Below are 19,850 nucleotides of genomic sequence, written 5' to 3' on the forward strand. Positions count from 1 at the left end.
GCAGAGTGAGTGTCCCTACAGACCTGACAGGTAGTGGTAGAAATGAAAGGGGAAAATGACGCGGACAGGAGGGCAAGCTGCTTGTGCATAACGGGTTACTGTTGAGCCTGGGAGGTCGGTGCAGATCCTGGTTCCGTTGGTCTCTCTCTAGCTCGTACAGCTGCCTGTATTCGATTTCCCAGATGTGAAGGACTAGGATGGTGCTTCCTGAAGGGGGACTACTGGGAGCTCTGAGACACTTAAGATCTACACGGACAAACTACAGGAGGCGTAGCACTAAGAGGTCAGTTTGGGACGATGTGGGGTCGACCCTGTGTTATTACTGCCCAGCCCTTGCCTCCGGCCGCAGAGGTCTGGGGTGTGCGGGGACTGCAGAGTTGGGATTCCAGTGCTGCTCTTCCTTTGCCCACTCAAAGCCTCGGCGTCCCCATCTGTGATGTGAGGCCAGGGGGAGCTCCCTCGGAGGACTGTGAGCACGAGATGTGATTGTAGGCTACAGCACTTGGTTTGGTACCTGGCTAGGAAAAGAAGAGGGACGGGGAGTGAGCAGGATTAAAGTTTTGGTGTGGATCCCTCCCCAGCAGACATGAGCGATGTGCTGGATAAAGCAGGGAAAAAAAGTGGGTTAGTGGGGAGGGGCAGATGGTCAAGGGAGAAGTCAGGCAGAGCCGGCTGGGAGTCGGTGCTCAGTGTCAGCCTTAGATTGATGCCGGTTCCCTTCCAATTCCAGGATTCTAATTCGGAGTACATGAACCCCTCAAGGGCTTGGAGAGGGGGCAGGGCAACATGAGAGTGAAAATCCCGGGCCATGCATTCAGGCCTTGGGTGAAGTCCCAGCTCCATCCCTGAACCAGCTGTCATCTCTGGAGCCTGGGTGGCTCAGTCCGTCACTCGTCCACCTCGGGTTCAGGTCATGATCCCAGGGTCATGGGATCGAGCCCCACCTTGGGCTCCCTGCTTCTTCCTCTCCACTGCTTGTGCTCTGTTGAAAATCATACCTACCTTGGGTTTGTAAGGATTGATAATGTCTGTAAAAGATCAGTTGTACTGGGTATTCTCCCACTGTACAGATTAAAGAAGGTTCTGCAACTCTCATTTCCTGCTAAAATAGCAGCTAACATATTGAGTGCTTAAGCTGCCAGGTGGCTGCTGTAAGCAGAAATGGCAATGAGAACCAGATCGAACAGAGTGAAACCATTTCACTGTATTATGGTAAATGGTAAATGTATTATGGTATGTAATGTAAATGTAAATGGTAAATGTATTAACCATTTACACCTCACTGGACCTGTTCTGTTCCAGAGAAGTGAACACGAAACCCCTGCCCATGCAAAACCCTGGTGGGTGTTGGGCAGCCAGAGGCGAGTATGACTTGCAAGAGTACTGTGGTCAGGGCCACGTGCACCTGTGTGTGTGCCTGTGTCCATCATATGTGCGTGTCTGGGAACCGAGGGAGGGATGGTGGCAGACCCTGATCAGAGAACACTGATTGGCCTGACCGAAATAAATGGCTGGACGGTCGTTCTTCGCTGGGAACGATTTTGCTGCCAGAACCCTCCCTGCCCCGCCCAGGGGACATTTGACAATGTCTGACCTCTTTGTTTACGACAATGGGAAAGAAGGTGCCACGGACAGCTAGTGGATAGAGGCCAGGGGTGCTGCTAAACATCCTTCAATACGGGGCGCCCGGGTGGCTCAGTCGTTAAGTAACTGCTTTTGGCTCAGGTCATGATCCCAGGGTCCTGGGATTGAGCCCCGCATCGGGCTCCCTGCTCAGCGGGAAGTCTGCTTCTCTGTCTCCCTCTGCTGTGCCCCCCTGCTTGTGCTCTCTTTCTCTCTCAAATAAATAAAATCTTAAAAACAAAAACAAAAAACCATCCTTCAATGCACCGGGCATTCCCCCACAGCAAAGAATTGTTGTCCGATCCCAAATGTCAATAGTGGCGAGTTTGAGAAGTCCTGGCTTGCTTGCACGGCAGCCAGCCAGAGTGAGCTTTTTGAGACACAGATCGGCTCAGCACACCAGTCCCCTTTCCCGCCAGTTCACACTGGTCCCGGGACAAGTCTTCAAGCGGCCCCAAAGACACATGGCATGGCTCGTACCCCCTCTTCACTCTAAGCTGGATGCAGCCACACTGGCCGCTTGGTCTCTGAGCCCCAAGCTCCGCCCTGCCTCAGAGCCTTCCCATGTGCTAGTCCCGGTAAGGAAAGTTCTCCCTCTTCACCTGGGCCAACTCCCAGTCGTCCTTCAGGTCTCAGCCTATTTTTCACCTCCACAGAGAGACCTTCCCTGACTCCCGGTCTCTCCCCTCGATCCAGTTGGGGCCTTGTGCTTAGTACCTCTGAAATCGGCCCGGGCTCTACAGGGAGAGGGACGGGGCTGTCCTGCTGGCTGCGCATTGCTCTCCCCTCACCCAGCATTTGACACAAATGAGGTGCGCCGTCGATGTACGGACCGAGCACGCAGACGGGTGACGGGGGAAACAGGCGTGCACGTGAGCGAGAGCGGTACAAACTGTGGGCCTAACACGTTGACAAGGAGTGAGCGAGCAGTGACTTGCCTGGGGCCGTGGGGAAGGCCTGAGCCAGGTTCCCAGGGGGACACACTGTGACCCCCCCCCCAAACACACGCACGCACAGTGGGGAGGTAGCTGGAGTATGAGGTGCTAGGGAAGGGACCTGGAGGAGGGGACCTATCGTGACAGCTCAGGCATGGCAGGAGTGACACCACTCACCCGGTTGTGGGAGCACCTCCTTGGCCACAGTAACAGGCGCTCGGAGAACAGTTCCCGACAAGGCCACTTGGGGCTGCGCGACTGACGCTGCTGACGGAGACCCAAGCAGCCCGACGGGACTTGGCTCTCAGCCTGACCTTCAATGCAACTGTTCTCTTGATCAATTTGAATAATTTAGATTCCAGCGAAGCCGATAATACAGAGAGTTTAGAGAGGCTCCAGAAAAACAAAGATGCACATAACAGGAGGGAGGGAAATGTTAGAAAAGCAAACCAAAAAAGCGAAGACCAGCAGCATAGGCCAGACCCAAGTCATTTCCTAGAAGAAGCAAAGAAAAAGAGAAAGTTTAAAATTGAACACCTCCCCCCTCATCTGGAATTATAGGCTATTTTTAAAATTCTATTAAAATGTAACATACAGGGGCGCCTGGGTGGCTCAGTTGGTGAAGCGTCTGCCTTCAGCTCAGGTCATGATCCCAGGGTCCTGGGATCGAGCCCCGAGTCAGGCTCCCTGCCTGCTTCTCCCTCTCCCTCTGCCATTCCCGCCGCTTGTGCTCTCTTGCTCTCTCTCAAGTAAATAAATAACATCTTTAAAAAAATAAAATAAAACTTCTTTCACCAGCAAAAATGAGTTTATTCAGGAATAGCAGAGAATTGTGTTTCAGGACATGCAAACCAAGGCAAAAGCAGCAAAGGAGATGAAGGCTCTTTTGGAGAGGAAAGGAGAGAGCTGCAAGGGGCTGTTATAAACAGAAAGTCCACTGGAGTAAACTGGGAGATCAGAGTGTGGTGGTTTTTCATTGGCTGGATTGTGACAGTTGGTCATTGGCTCTGCAAGGAGAAAATCATTCCTCCTCCCCTAGGGTAATAGAGGCTTCTTCCTGTGGAAAATGCAAAGTACATCTTCCTCTTGGGGTCTGCAACTGACCGTGAACGTTAGGGCCTGGGAGCTCGCCTTTCTGGCTTTCTGACTCCCATTTTATTTTTATTATTTTTTGAAGATTTTGTTCGTTTATTTTGAGAGAGAGAAAGAGAGAGAACGGGGGGTGGGGCAGAGGGGAGAGGAGAGGGAGAGGAAGAAAGAATCCGAAGCAGACTCCACCCTGAGCGGAGAGCCCGTGGTGGGGCTCTCGACCTGGGACTCAGTTCCACCACAGGGAGATCGTGACCTGAGGCGAAACCAAGAGTCAGGCACCCCTCCTGACTCCATTTTAAATGAGGTTTCCTTTTTTCGATTTTCACAAGTGTTCCAGCATGTGAATATAACACAATTTATTTCCCCATTTCCCTCTTGATAGACGTCTGGATAGTCTCCAGTTTGGGGTCTTTACAGAGCTGCTATGAACATTTTGGCACATATCTTTTGTTAACCAAGTGTATGCATCTCATTACAAGTGATTTAGTTTTCATTTTATATTTCTCAGGATGTATAGGCCTAACAAAAATGTTTTTATAATGAGAAGAAAGCTAATTAAAATTTCTACAGGGAACATGTGTTTATAATCAGAAAAAAAATTTCTTTTTAAAGAACAGGAAAAGTCAACTTAACTTTCAGGGTTAGAATGGAGCCACTCACGTATGTTGCTTTTTTTTTTTTTTTTTTTTAAGTGCGGTTTTTGTATACTTCAAAGATGTCTTGTGGAACCCCAGGACAGGGGACAGGCAGGCTTCGAGAAGAACCAGAACCAGAGTCTTGAAAGCCATTAAGAAGCCAGGCAGGCTGTTCTCCCCCTGGGGCCTCTCTTTCAGGTTCTTTCTGAATATCCACTTTGCTCTTGTCCTTCTTGGCAGACCTGTGTCCCCTGTTTCTCTTAGAGCAAAGCCAAACATGGCGTCCACTCTGTCCCAGGAAGAAATGGGTGGAAATCTCTGAATTCCAACAGCAAGGTCATGAGAGGGTGAGCCTGATTGGCCCAGTCAAAAATCAGGCAACTATAGGCAGGGTCCTGGGGAAGCATGACTGCCCAGTGGGTGGGCTGGTGCTTAGAGAGAGCAGTAGGAACTGAGGGGACCTGCCCCAAGAGCATCCCCCAGCTCCGAGCCGGGAATAAGACACCTGCACGCTAGTCCTGGTGCTGCTTCCAGCAACATCTTCCGTCTCTGAGCCTCTGCCCTCTTCTGGCTGCTTCTCTTCACCCAGTGCTTCCTACGGTTCTTTATGTTGATTTTTGTTGAAGTTTGCTTTGCTATGTGTATTTTCAGAAGTTTCCAAGAATACTGAGATGTGGGAAAGATGACATGTCAAGTAAACAAGGGAGAATCCTGAAATAAATTAGACCAGCTTATGAGCTGTGGGATTTGAAAAAGACAGACCCTTTTGACCTTAGACCAAATTCTTAGTTTGGGCCACAAGGCCAGTTGGAAGTTCAAACTAGAATAAAATGTTACTTCTCTTTGGAGACTCAAGGATGAGTCCCATGTTCTTATCTGGAGCTGCTTATTCTGGAAGAAGCCCTCGTGGCTGCCTTATACGCCACCGCCTGGCATCCGAGTCCTCTGAAATGTGTATTTTGATGGGTTCCAAACAGCACACGATAGAGGCAACTTGTTCGATTGCTATCAATTCATTATTGTGGTTGTGTTTGAAAACATTTTTTAAAGATTTTATTTATTTATTTGAGAGCGAGAGAGCGAGAGAGCGAGCTCGAGCAGGGTGGGGGAGCAGCAGAGGGAGAGGGAGAAGCAGGCTCCCCACTGAGGAGGGAGTCTGACGCAGGGCTCCATCCCAGGACCCCGGGATCATGACTTGAGCCGAAGACAGATGCTTCATGGACTGAGCCACCCAGGCGCCCCTTGTTTGAAAACATTTAAAAAATACAGTAACCATAGGGGAAATTGCGTGCAGGACATACGGGAACTCTCTGTAATATTCTCGCCACTTTTCTGTAAATCTAAAACTATTTGAAAATAAAACATTTATCTCATTCGTCTAAAAATAGAATGAAATAGGGGTGCCTGGCTGGTCCAGGCGGTTGAGCATGCAACTCTTGATCTCGGGGTTGTGAGTTCGAGCCCCATGTTGAATGTAGAGCTTACTTAAAAAAAAAATCTTAAAAAAAAGTATGCAGTTTAGAGGGTGGTGTTGAAGGAAGCATGCCTTTTGGAAAGTGAGTTCCTGGTATGCTTACACATCACCAAAAGCTGTTGAGGTCCACTGATGATGTCTACGTCAGTAACGCGTATCTTAAGGTTGTGTCTACACAGATTGTTTTCCCATTGGTTGACAGAGAAAATGGCCTATTTGTAGGCTGTCTGGCCTTAGTAGAAGCTTCTGTGTAGCTGCTTTCGTTAACTGTGTGGGAGCAGCAGAAGAATATAGGAAGCTCGTGGAGCTTTGGAGCTGGGCAGTTCTGGGTTTACATGGCCTGTCACTGGCCAGCTGGGTGACTTAGGGGAGTTACTTAACCTCCCTGAGGACATGTGAAATGGGGGCTAATAATGCCGTGTTACAGACTTGCTGTGACAATTAAATGAGATAGTATGTCAAAAACACCTGGTCTATTGTTGGGACTTAGTAGATGGTAACAAGTTATCTTTAAGCATTCCTGGAGTAAATCTGTAACCAATATTTTTTCTTCTTTCTCTTTCTCCTTCTCCTTCCCTTCCTCCCCTTCCATCCCTTCCTTCCCTTCCTTTCCCTCCTTCTTTATCTTTTGACTGGATTGGGGAGGGGATGGACAGTTTCTGTTTCAGCAGACAGTTAACAAAAAGCTCACACTGGTGCAGATATTTAAGAATACACTGAAAACTAAAAACTGAAAGTGAATAAATAATACATAAGCTGCGATAAGACTCCCTAGTTTACGGAAGGAGTGGAAGCCTGGAGCCCAGCATTAGTACGAAACAGTAAAGGGTCCCAAGAAGATGAGGATGCTTATCTCCAAATAGGAAATGTCAAGAATAACATTCACTCATGTAACAAATGTTTATAGAACATGTGCATGGGCCAGACAGCATGCTGGCTGCTGGGGCTACTGTGGTGAATAGGCTAGGCGTGGACGCCGTACCGGGATCTCACAGTCTCGTCCAGTAGACACACACAGACACACACACACCCCTGCAAGTTTCTTGATTTAATACTTTTGTGCAACACATACTCATTTTTATTTTATTCTATTTCATCAAAAAAGACATTTCATAACCCATTAATAGGTTGCATCGCAGTTTGAAAAACATTGATCTAGTCCGGGAAATAGACACACAGGCAGTTATCATACAGCGTCATAAGTACAGTGACAGAGAAGTATTTCTAGGGGCCGAGGGAAGTATTCTGAACTCACATATTTTAAATTAGAAGGTCTGGTTAAGGCTGCTGCCGAAACAGTATATGTCCCTAGGGTGAGAGGCATTTTTAATCTTTTTTTTTTCATTTTTACATTTTTTTTATCTTTAACCACCAAAGTGACATTTGTAATATGTTTATAATGTGCATATAACCATATATTTTGTATGTAATTCGGGGATCCCAGAATGGTAGCATTTTATACAAATAAAAGCTTTGTGCTTTAAAAGCTTTTCACTGACATTCTGAAGAACACTAGAGACAGTATGTTTTTCCATTATCTATTGCTGGGTAACAAACTATCCTAAAACCTAGTGGCCTAAAACATTTTGTTTCCATCATCATTTTGTGGGTCAGGAACTTGTGTAGGCCTTGGCTGGATGTTGGGGGCAACAGGGACTGGAGGATCCCCTCCCAGGATGGTTTCTTCACTTAATGCTGAGAAGGAAAAATCTTCTCTACCCTTCAAAGTTCTTCTGGCTCGTCTAAGAATTGTCTTGATATGAGACAGATCGACAGGGAAAATCAAATTCAATTAGGTATGTATGGGGAATCCACAAAACATGAGCGATTCCAAAGACAGGTAAAACGAGGTATATTTGTCATTCTGAAATAAGGAGAAGAGGGTAGGGGCCTGGGACTTCAAAGGGAAGGAAAGCAACTCACAGGAAGATAGAAAGGAGTAAATGTTTGGTAAACAAGTGTTGGCTAGGCCACACAAAGCGGTGGGACGTAGAACTTGGATCAAACGGGCCTTGCTAGGTGCCTCCTTGTCTCTCATACTTAGTTCATATTATGTTAGCTCTCTTTCTAGAGCAAGTTCTTCATCCAAATTCTTTTAGGCAGTTGGAGGGGGAGGGTCAGAATTTCTTCCTGAGTCTTTTGGACCTTGATTGTTTTTAGCTCAAAATAATCTGCATGCAAAAATGGCACATCTTGGGGTGATCGTTCTGAACCCCTACACTCCCATGCTGAGCACCTCGGCCCTCCTTGGTCTGTTTCCCTCCGCATGGCTTCTCATCCTCCAGGGCGTCTCCATGTAGCTCGGGCTTCTGACAACACGGCGATCTCAGGCTAGTTGACTGCTTACGTGGCATCTGGCTTGACTGCGTGTTCCAAGAAACAGGAACTGGAAGCTGCTGGCAGGCTCTTGTGACCTGAGCCCTGAAACTGGCGGCAGGAGCATGTTCATGGGCATACTGACTCTGCAGCCGCCCTCCCTGCTTTTGCCGTCTTGAAATTCTTTTTTAAAATTATTCTAATATTTTATTTCTTCTTATTTTTTTAAATGATTCTATTTATTTATTTGACAGAGAGAGAGCACAAGCAGGAGGAGCAGCAGGCAGAGGGAGAGGGAGAAGCAGGCTCCCCGCCGAGCAAGGAGCCCGACGCGGGGCTCGATCCCAGGAGCCCGGGATCATGACCTGAGCCGAAGGCAGTCGCTTCACTGACTGAACCACCCAGGCGCCCCTCTTCTATTTTTTTTTAAAGTTTATGTATTTATTTTTAGTGATCTCTATACCCAGTGTGGGGCTTGAACTCATGATCCTAAGGTCAAGAATCCCATGCTCTCCCAGCTGAGCCAACTAGGTGCCACACCATCTTGAAATTCTTAATAAATGTTTGGAAGGGATCCTACATTCTCAGTTCGGGCTCTTCCCAGCGTATCTCTTTTGCTGTATTTTATTGGTCTAAGCAGTTACAGAAGCCACCTGGATGCAAGGGAAGGAAATACAGAACCCACCCTTGGGAGGAGTATCGAAGAACTCGTGATCACCTTTAATCCGTCACAGTATGATGTAAGAGAGGCGATAAAGTACGAGAATCGAGAAATCTGAGGTTTGGGGGCACCTGGCTGGCTCCGTCAGAAGGGCATGTGACTCTTGATCTCGGGGTCATGAGATTGAGCTCCGCATTGGGTGTAGAGATGACTTAAGTACATAAACAAACTTAAAAAAAACCCAAAGAAATCTGAGGTCTCGTCCCAGATTTATAGCTGCAGTGGGCCCTGCCCCTGCCGACCGCTTCAGCTTTGGGACTTCAGTTTCCTTCCACTTGAAAAGAGGAAATTGGTTCTAAAGTCATGAACCCCTAGCGCCACATTTGTAACTCTCTGAATGTGCACTTGATACAGTATTCACTAGAAAAAGTGTTTCCACGGGGCTCACCGACAGGAGAAAGGCATGGGAACGGAAGGCAAATGAACTACAACGAAACGATTAGTTTAATCAGAGGGACCGTGGGTCTAAATTCAAGGTCAACTGCCTCCACCTCCCACTTGTTCATTCCATAAACACCCATTACAGACTATGAGGCAGACCCACAGTGCTGGGTGCTGGGTGCTGGGTGCTGCGTGCTGCGTGCTGCGTGCTGGGCTGCAATGGTGAGCCACAGCCACAGGCTCCCATCTACACGGGTTCACAGTCTGCAGGCGAGCACGCAGATAGTTGCAGCCCCGAATGCTGAGTGCGGTGGCGAGGAAGGCCTTACGTGCTTGCGTAGCTGTCCCGAGCATGGGAGGGGCTGAGGGAGAGCAAACGGAGCTCTGAAGGCTGAAGAGGAGTTAGGTCTGGGGGTTGGAGTGTGGCGTGTTCAGATCCTCTGCAGAAGAAAGAGACTGTGAGAGGGCCCAGGCAAGAGGAAGCCTGGAGACTTTAGGGAACTGAGAGTCACTATGTGTGGCCAAGTGCAGACGGGATATATATTCGGCGATGGCAGGAGAGAGTGCTGACAGGGGTAGTGATGAGGGATGAGGCTGAAGACATAAGCGGGGTCAGATCTTGGGGAGCCTCTAAGTCTTGAGAGGGAGTTTGGATTCTATCCTGAGGCCCAGAAAAACATGGAAGGTTTCGAAATTGGACAGTGGTCTCTCTGGTGTGGGTTTAAGGAATCATCGGGGTTGCTGTGTGGACTGCTGAGATCAGACTGGTTGGAAGTGAGGCGGGGTAGGCTAGGAGTGGACTGGTAAGAGGCTGGGGTTTGTAGTCTGGGTGAGAAATCGTGGTGAGCACTAAGGCGAGGCAGCGGAGACGGAGTGAAATGGACAGATAAGAGAGATTGAGTAGAAGCAACAAGCCTTGTGGTTGAGTGTAGGGGAGGAAGAAGACAGGGCTGGCAAGGGTGATGCCCAAGTTTCTGGTTTGAGCGACAGGGTGGATTGGGTGGTGGTGTCATTTACTCAGAGGGGAAAGACCATGAGAATAGAGTTTTGGGTGGAAAGGTGGAGGGATCCAGCGTTCAGGTTGGCATCTGTTTCGTTCGGGATGGCTGTAAGACCTCCAGGTGAAGATACCCAGCAGAGAGCTGGGTTGTGGGTGTGCAAGTCCGAAGAAGTGGAGGAGGCCGTGGGTGAGGAGAGGGGTTTTGTTTTGACCTAGAAGTGACAGTGTGTTTGCGTACTGATGTGAAGAACACAGGAGAGGAGAAGTAGGAAGATAGAGGGGTCAATAGGAATAGTGAATGGATCGAAGCTTCTGAGGGCTGGGAAGGGTTGGGTCAGCACAGGAATAGGGATTCGTCTTACAGAGGAGGAGAGCCTAGGAATTAAGAGCTCAGACTCTTGGTGGGGGGTTGGGTGAAATAGATGAAGGGAATTAGGAGTATACTTATCTTTAAAAAAAAGTACACTTAAAAAAAAATTTGTACTGTTTTTTCCCCTTCAAAATTTTTATTTAAATTCGAGTTAGTTAGCACATAGTGTAATATTGGTTTCAGGAATTGAATTTAGTGACTCATCACTTACAGCACCCAGTGCTCGTCACAGCAAGTGCCCTCCTTAATACCCATCCCCCATCTAGCCCATCCCCCACCCGTCTCCCTCTATCACCCCTCAGCTTGTTCTCTCTTGTTAAGAGTCTCGTATGGTTTGCCTCTCTCCTCTTTTTTTCCCTTCCCACATGTTCACCTGTTTTGTTTCCTAAATTCCACACAGGAGTGAAATCGTATGGTATTTGTCTTTCTCTGACTTATCTTGCTTAGCATAATACACTCTAGCTCCATCCACATTGTTGCAAATGGCAAGATTTCACTCTTTTTTTAAAAAGATGTTATTTATTTATTTATTTGTGGGAGAGAGAGAGAGAACATGAGCGGGGGGGGGGAGGGGTAGAGGGAGAGGAACAAGCAGATTCCCCAGTGAGCGGGGAGCCTGAAACAGAGCTTGGTCCCAGGACCCCGAGATCATGACCTGAGCCAAAGTCAGACACTTAACCCACTCAGCCACCAGGATGCACCTCTCTTTTTGTTTTTAGAGAGGAAGTGGGAAGGGGTAGAGGGAGTAGGAGAGAGAGAATCCTAAGCAGGCTCCATGCCCAGCATGGAGCTGGACACTGGGCTTGAACTCACAACCCTGAGATCATGACCTGAGCCGAAGGCAGACACTTAACTGAGTCACCCAGGAGCCCTAAGATTTAGTATTTTTTTTTAAGATTTTACTTATTTATTTGAGAGAGAGAGAGAAAACACAAGTGAGGGGAGGGGCAGAGGGAGAAGCAGACTCTCCACTGAGGAGGGAGCCCAACGCCAGGCTCGATCCGGAAACCCTGGGATCATGACCTGAGCCTACGGTAGATGCTTAACCGACTGAGCCACCCAGGCGTCCTTACACCTGAGCTCTTTAAAAGTACACTTATCTTGCTGAGCACTGAGTAATGTATATTGTCGAATTACTATATTGTATGCCTGAAACTAATATAACACCATGTTAACTCTACTGGAATTTTTTAAAAAGTTCCGGAGTGCCTGGCTGGCTCATCCGTAGAGCACGTGCCTGTTGAACTCGGGGTTGTGAGTTTGAGCCCCACTTTGTGGGGAGAGAGTACTTAAAAAGAGTTCAGACTCTGGAATCTGGGTTGGAATACTTGGTTCTAATACGTAGCTGTGAGACCCTGGACAAGTCACTTACCCTCGCCAAGTCTCAGTTTCCTCAACTTGAAGGTGGGAAAATTATGAGAACCTCCTAAGTTTGCTCTGATGATTAAAGGGGATAATGCATGTAAGAGGCTTGCTATTGTGCCTGGCACTGCATCAATGCTAGCTGTTCTTACTATAACAGGAGTAAAAAAAATGGGTACACATGCAAGTCAGTTCATGAGCTTGGTTGCAGGAAGTTGAACAAATTCTTTTTAGGTATTTTATATCCTTTTGATGAAATAAAAGGTAAGGTTATCTCTGGGGGACTATCTGCTAATGTCTCTGGGAGTAGAAAAGCCACGTTTTTTGCACTGACTAGGAGCTAGGATAGTCACTATCAACAGAGGGTCAACAAATTACCAGTCCCTGAAATCATCAAGATTTGCTTTTATTTATTTATTTATTATTATTTTTAAAGATTTTATTTATTTATTTGACAGAGAGAGACAGCCAGCGAGAGAGGGAACACAAGCAGGGGGAGTGGGAGAGGAAGAAGCAGGCTCATAGCGGAGGAGCCTGATGTGGGGCTTGATCCCAGAACGCCGGGATCACGCCCTGAGCAGAAGGCAGACGCTTAACGACTGCGCCACCCAGGTGCCCCTCATCTGATTTTTTTCCTGATCTAGTTTCTTTTTTTAAAAGAAGATTTTATTTTGTAAGTAATCTCTACACCCAACGTAGGGCTCGAAGTGACCACCCCAAGATCAAGAGTCACATGCTCTCCCAATGGAACCAGCCAGGCGCCCCCGATCCAGTGTCTTAATAGACTTTTTAAAGAACAGTTTGAGATTTACCAAAAAATTGAGAAGGTAATACAGAGTTAAAGGTCATGGTTTATTTGGATCTTCTTAGTTTTTCTGTCCCAGGATCCCATCCACCTTGCAGATAGTTGTTATGTCCCCTTAGGCTCCCCTTGGCTGTGATAGTGTCTTGGACTTTCCTTTCGGGTGGCGTCGACAGTTCTGAGGAGTGCTGGCCAGATAGTTTGGACGGTGCTCCTCTATTGGATTATTTGATGTTTTTCTCATGTTTAGACTGAGGTTTTAAGTTTCGGGAGGTGCCATTCTTATCAGATCATCTTAAGGGTACATACTATCAATATGATTTCTCACCCTTGATATGGACCTCGATCACCGGCTGAAGTAGTCTGGGTCAGGCTTCTCCACTGGAAAGTTGCTTTTCCCCCTTCACAACTCTGTGGAAGGAAGTCACAATGTACAGCGCTCTTTAAAGGAGTGGGGAGCACCCTTTAAGGAAGGAATATCTCCATAAACTATTTGGAATTATTCTGCATGTGAGATTCGTCTCTTCTTTCCTATTTATTTATTTATTTATTTATTCATTCATTCATTCATTCATTCCTTCTATCATTTCTTTTTTTTTTTTAAGATTTTATTTATTTATGTGACAGAGAGACAGCCAGCGAGAGAGGGAACACAAGCAGGGGGAGTGGGAGAGGAAGAAGCAGGCTCCCAGCGGAGGAGCCCGATGTGGGGCTTGATCCTGGAATGCCGGGATCACGCCCTGAGCCAAAGGCAGACGCTTAACGACTGAGCCACCCTGGCGCCCCCCTTCTATCATTTCTTTATATCAAAATGGACATGGATATTTCTTTTATACTTTGTGCTATAATCCAGTTCCTCCCCAGCCCTAGAATCAGCCTTTTCTCCAAGGAAACAAGGAAGCTTGTTTCTTTTATTGGAGAATGGTATTAGAAATCACCGTCTCGGTGGTAGGTATCTTCTATCTGAATAAACTTTAATCTGATCACGAACCTATCATCTTGAAGTAACATAGTTATTTTTCCTATCCGTCAGTGTTCAACCAGAGAAGCAGGACCAGTAGGAAATACCTATTAAGAGACTTACCGTCAGGAACTGACTTCTGCGATGGTGAGGTCTGACTAGGCCAATTGGGAATTCACAGGGCAGGTTTTCAGAAGGGCACAGCGGACCTCATAGGCATGGGCTGTCCACAGGCTGAAGCCACTGTCCCCAGGCAGCATTTCTTTTCTTTTTCTCCTTTTTTTTTTTTAAGATTTTATTTATTTGTCAGAGAGAGAAAGAAAGAAGAAGAGAGAGAGAGTGCACAAGCAGGGGGAGCAGCAGGCAGAGGGAGAAGCAGGCTCCCCGCTGAGCAAGGAGCCTGATGCGGGGCTCAATCCCAGGACCCCAGGATCATGACCTGAGCTGAAGGCAGACCTTCACCGACTGAGCCACCCAGGCGCCCCAGAATTTCTTTTCACAGGGGAACTTCAGCCTTGCTCTTAAGGCTTTTCAACTGATTGAATCAGGCCCACCCAGGTTATCTGGGATAACCTCCCTTACTTAAAGCGAACTCTAGATTTAATTACATCTGCAAAATACCCCGACTGCAACACCCGGATTAGTATTTGAATAAATGCGCGGACTGTGGCCTAGCTAAGCTGACACATCAAAAAGACCATCACATCTTGGGGCGCATCACCCCCTTATGAGCTGAAGCTTTCAGACTGTTACATATTCAGAACAGAGGGTTTTTTGGGTTGGTTTTGTTTTAAGTAAGCTCCATGCCCAACGTGGGGCTTGAACTCAAGACCCCAAGATTAGGAATCACATGCTCTCCCAACTGAGCCAGCCAGGTGCCCCCTCGCCTGTGACCTATTCAGGATGCACCATAAACTTCTTGCCTTCTTCAACTGAACACTGAATACTCACAGGGGTGCTTCAGGGCCTCCGAGGCCTGGAAGACAACTTACCCCCAAGCCCAGGATCCTCGTTGCTCCAGAACTTTTAGTTCCTCGGCCAACTTTCTTTTAAAGTTTATTTATTTATTTTAGTAATCTCTACACCCAGTGTGGGGCCTGAGCTCACGACTCTGAGATTAAGAGTCAACACACTCTTCCGCAGGAGCCAGCCAAGCACCCCCTCTCCATCGGCCTTCTATTGACAGACTTCCTCCTTTCCTTTCTGAAGGCTGCCACTTCTCACTGTCATTAGCCTGACCCTCCCACATACTACACGCAACAACTTTGCTGGGTGATGGGAGCTGAAAGCCAAGTGTTCACAGGTTCTCTGGGAACAGACACCAGTCCTACAGGTCTCTCTCTGCCCTGGAGGTTGAGACAAGTGTCAAATAGGAAATGGATCGACCCAAAGCATTACACAAAATGAACGCTCGTATTTCTGTGCTGGAGACTGGGGGTACAGGGATAAAGAAGAGCTGGTACTATCCTTTCATTATTTATTCAATACCTTGGTGTGTGTTGTGTACAAGGGAAAGCATATAAGGCTATCAGCTAATCTTTCAGCAGAAAGTTCGCAGGCCAGAAGAAGGTGGCATGATATACTCACAGTGCTGAAAGGAAAAACCTACAACCAAGAATACTCTATCCAGCAAGGTCATCATTCAGAATTGAAGAGAGAGAGTTTCTAAGACAAATAAAAGTTAACGGGGCTCCTGGGTGGCTGAGTCAGTTGGGTGTGTGACTCTTGGTTTTGGCTCAGGTCATGATTTCGAGGTGATAAGATCAAGCCCCATGTCATGCTCCGCTCTCAGCACGGAGTCTGCTTGAGATTCTTTCCCCTTCCTCTCCCACCCCACTTCTCCTCCCCCTGCTCTCTCTTTAAAATAGATACATAATCTTTTAAAAAAAAAAAAGAAAAGTTAAAGGAGTTCATCACCACTAAACCAGCCTTCCAAGCAACGTTAAAGGGTCTTTAAGCGGAAAACAAAAGCACGTAACTAGAAGTAAGAAAATTATGAAAAAAATTTTACTGGTAAAAGCAAACATGTAGTGAAAGTAGTATAGCTCAATCACTTATAAAGCTAGGATGAGTATTAAAAGACCACAGTAATAAAATTAATCACATCTAAAAAATTAATTCAGGGATCACAGAATAAAAAGATGTAAAATATGACATCATGTACATAAAACGTGGAGACGAAGGAGTAAAAATTTAGCGCTTCTAGAATGTGTTTGAACTTAAGTGACCATCGACTTACTACAGACTGCCGTATCCTTAGAATGTTACATATGAACCTCATGGTAACCACAAACCAAAAACCTATGATAGATACACAAAAAATAAAGAGAAAGAAAGCCAAGGGTAACACTAAAGAAAGTCATCAATCAACAAGGGAAGTGAGCAAGAGAAGAAAAAAGGAACAGAAAACTACAAAAGCAACCAGAAAACAATGAACAAAATTGGACATAAGTACATGCCCATCAATAACTAGTTTAAAAGTAAATGGTCTAAATGTTCCAATCAAAACACGAGGGTGACTGAATGGATTAAAAAAAAAAAAAGACCCATCTCTATGCGACCTACAAGAGATTCGCATCAGACTTAAAGACACAGACAAACAAAAAGTGAATGAATGGAAAAATATACTCCATGTAAATGGAAGCAAACAAACAAACAAAAAAGGCTGGGGTAGCGGTACTTCCATCAAACAAAATAGACTTTAAAAGAAATAATGTAATAAGAGACAAAGAAGAACATTACATTATGATAAAGGGATCAATCCAACAAGCACATGTAACAGTTGTAAATATATATGCACCCGATAGTGGAGTGCCTAAATACATAAAGCAAATATTGACAGCTGGAAAGGGAGAAAGTGACAGTAATACAATAATAGTAGGGGACTTTAACCCTCCACTTACATCAGTGAATAGATCACCTAGACAGAAAATCAGTAAGGAAAAAATGGCTTTGAATAACATATTCGATCAGATGGACTTAACATATACATACACAGAACCTACCATCTCCAAACAGCAGAATACATGTTCTTTTCAAGTGCACATGGAGCGCTCTACAGGATAGATCCCACGTTAGGTCACAAAACAAGTCTCAATAGATTTAAGATTGAAATCATATCAAGCGTTTTTTCTAACCACACAGTCTGAAACTAGAAATCAATGATAAGAAAAAAACAGGAAAAACACAAACATGTAGCAGCTAAACAATATGCTACTAAACAGTTAATGAGGGGCGCCTGGGTGGCTCAGTCGTTAAGCGTCTGCCTTTGGCTCAGGGTGTGATCCCAGGGTCCTGGGATCGAGCCCCGCATCAGGCTCCCTGCTCAGCTGGGAGCCTGCTTCTTCCTCTCCCACTCCCCCTGCTTGTGTTCCCTCTCTCGCTGGCTGTCTCTCTGTCAAATAAATAAAGAAAATCTTAAAAAAAAAGTTAGTGAGTCAACAGAGAAATCAAAGAGGAAATCAAAATATACCTGGAGGCAAATGAAAATGGAAACAACAGTTCCAAATCTTTGGGATACAGAAAGCAGTCCTAAGAGGGAAGTTTGTAGCAATACAAGCCTACCTCAAGAAACAAGAAAAAAAGTCTCAAATAAATAATCTCACCTTACATCCAAAGGAACTAGAAAAAGAACAAAGCCCAAAGTTAGTAGAAGGAGAAAATAATGAGAATGGAAATAGATAAAATAGAGACAAAAAAAAAGGTAGAAAAGATCAATAAAACCAAGAGCTGGTTCTTTGAAAAGATGAATGAAATTGATAATCCTTTAGCCAGACTTATCAAGAAAAAAAGGGGGGGAGGACTCTAATAAATAAAATCAGAAATGAAAGAGAAGTTAGAACTGACACCAAGGAGGAAGAATTATAAGACACTGCTAGGAAAATTATAAGCCAATAAACTGGACAACCAGGAAGAAATGGATAAATTCCTAGAAACATACAATCTTCTGAGACTGAATCAGGAAGAAAGAAAAAATCTGAACAGACCAATTGCTAGTAACAAAATCAACTGGTAATCAAAAAACTCCCAACAAATGAAAGTCCAAGACTGATTGGCTTCCCTGGTGAATTCTACCAAACATTTAAACAAGACTTAATCCCTATCCTTCTCCAACTATTCCAAAAAAGAGAAGGGGAAGGAAAGCTTCCAGATTCATTCTGTGAAGCCAGTATTACCCAAATACCCAAATCAGGCACTAAGAAAAAAAAAATACAGATCAATATCCCTGATGTACATAGATACAAAAATCCTCAACAAATATTAGCAGCCGAATTTAACAAGACATTAAAAAATCATTCACCATGATCAAGTGGGGTTTATTACAGGGATGCAAGGGATTATTCAACATCTGCAAATCAACACGATGTACTACATTGACAGAACGAAGGATAAAAATCGTATGATCGAGGCGCCTGGGTAGCACAGTCGTTAAGCGTCTGCCTTCGGCTCAGGGCGTGATCCTGGTGTTCCGGGATCGAGCCCCACATCGGGCTCCTCTGCTGGGAGCCTGCTTCTTCCTCTCCCACTCCCCCTGCTTGTGTTCCCTCTCTCGCTGGCTGTCTCTGTCAAATAAATAAATAAAATCTTTAAAAAAAAAATCGTATGATCATCTCAATAGATGCAGAAAGAGCATTTGACAAAATTCAACATCAAGGCCACATACGACAAACCTACAACTAATGTCATATTCAATGGTGGAAAGCTGAAAGCTTTTCCCCTAAGATCAGGAGCAAAAATAGGATGTCCATTCTTACCACTTTTATCCAGCATAGCACTGGACGTCCTAGCCACAGCAAGCAGACTAAATAAATAAATAAATAAATGGCATTGAAATTGGTAAAGAAGAAGTAAAGGGGTGCGCCTGGGTGGCTCAGTGGGTTAAGCAGTTGACTCTTGATTTTGGCTCAGGTCATGATCTCAGGGTTAGGAGATTGAACCTTGCGTGGGGCTCTGTGCTGGGCCTGGAGCTTGCTTGGGATTCTCTTTCTCCCTCTCCTTCTGCCCCTCCCTGGTTCACGTGTGCTCTTTCTCTCTCAAATAAATAAATAAATGAAATATTAAAAAAAAATTCTCTCTCTCCCTCTGCCCCTACCCTCCCACTCTCTCCCCCCTCTCAAATAAATAAATCTTTAATAAAAAAAGCAATAATCTCTTAGACATCAGCCTTAGCAATATTTTTCCAGATCTGTTTCCTCAGGCAAGGGAAACAAAAGCAAAAAAATAATAATAATAATAATTGCAACTACATGAAAGTAAAAAGCTTTTGCACAGAGAAGGGAACCATCAAGAAAACAAAAAGGCAACCTACTGAATGCGAGAACATATATGCAAATGATATATCTGCTAAGGGGTTAATATCCGAAATCTATAAAGAACTCATACAACTCAACACTAAAAATCAAACAAAAAACCAAATAATCTGATTTAAAAATTGCCAAAGGGCCTGAATAGCCATTTTTCCAAAGAAGACCTCCAGATGGCCAACACACATGAAAGGTGCTCACCGTCACTCATCGTTGGGGAGATGCAAGCCAAAACCACAGTGAGATACCACTTCACACCTGTCAGAATGGCTAGTGTCAGAAAGACAAGACATCACAAATGTTGGTGAGGACGTGGAGAAAAGGGAAGCCTCATGCACTGATGGTGGGAATGGAAGGTGGTGCAGCCACTGTGGGAAACAGCGTGGAGGTTCCCCCCAAAATTAATAGCACAAATATCATATGATCCAGTAGTTCGACTGCTGGTTATTTACCCAAAGATATTGAAAGCAGTAATTCAAAAAGATACATGCACACCTCTATTTATTGCAGTGTTATTTGTAATAGCCAAGATACGGAAGCAACTTAAGTGTCCATCAATAAGAGATTGTGGTGTATATATTTGTAATGGAACCATAGCCATAAAAAAGAATGAAATCTTGCCATTCATGACAACGTGGATGGACCTAGAGGGTATTACGCCACGTGAAATAAGTCAGACAAAGACAAATACCGAAAGATTTCACTTATATGTTGAAATCTAAAGAACAAAAGAACAAACAAGCAAACAAATCAGAAACAGACTCATAAACACAGATAACAAGATGGTAGTTACGAGAGGGGAAGGGGTGGAGGGACAGAGGAGATAGGTGAAGAGGATTAAGATGTACAAACTTTTGGGGCGCCTGGCTGGCTCG

The sequence above is a fragment of the Ursus americanus genome, chromosome X, assembly GCF_024610735.1.
Source record: "Ursus americanus isolate L20-20 chromosome X, mUrsAme1.1.p, whole genome shotgun sequence".
NCBI lineage: Eukaryota > Metazoa > Chordata > Mammalia > Carnivora > Ursidae > Ursus > Ursus americanus.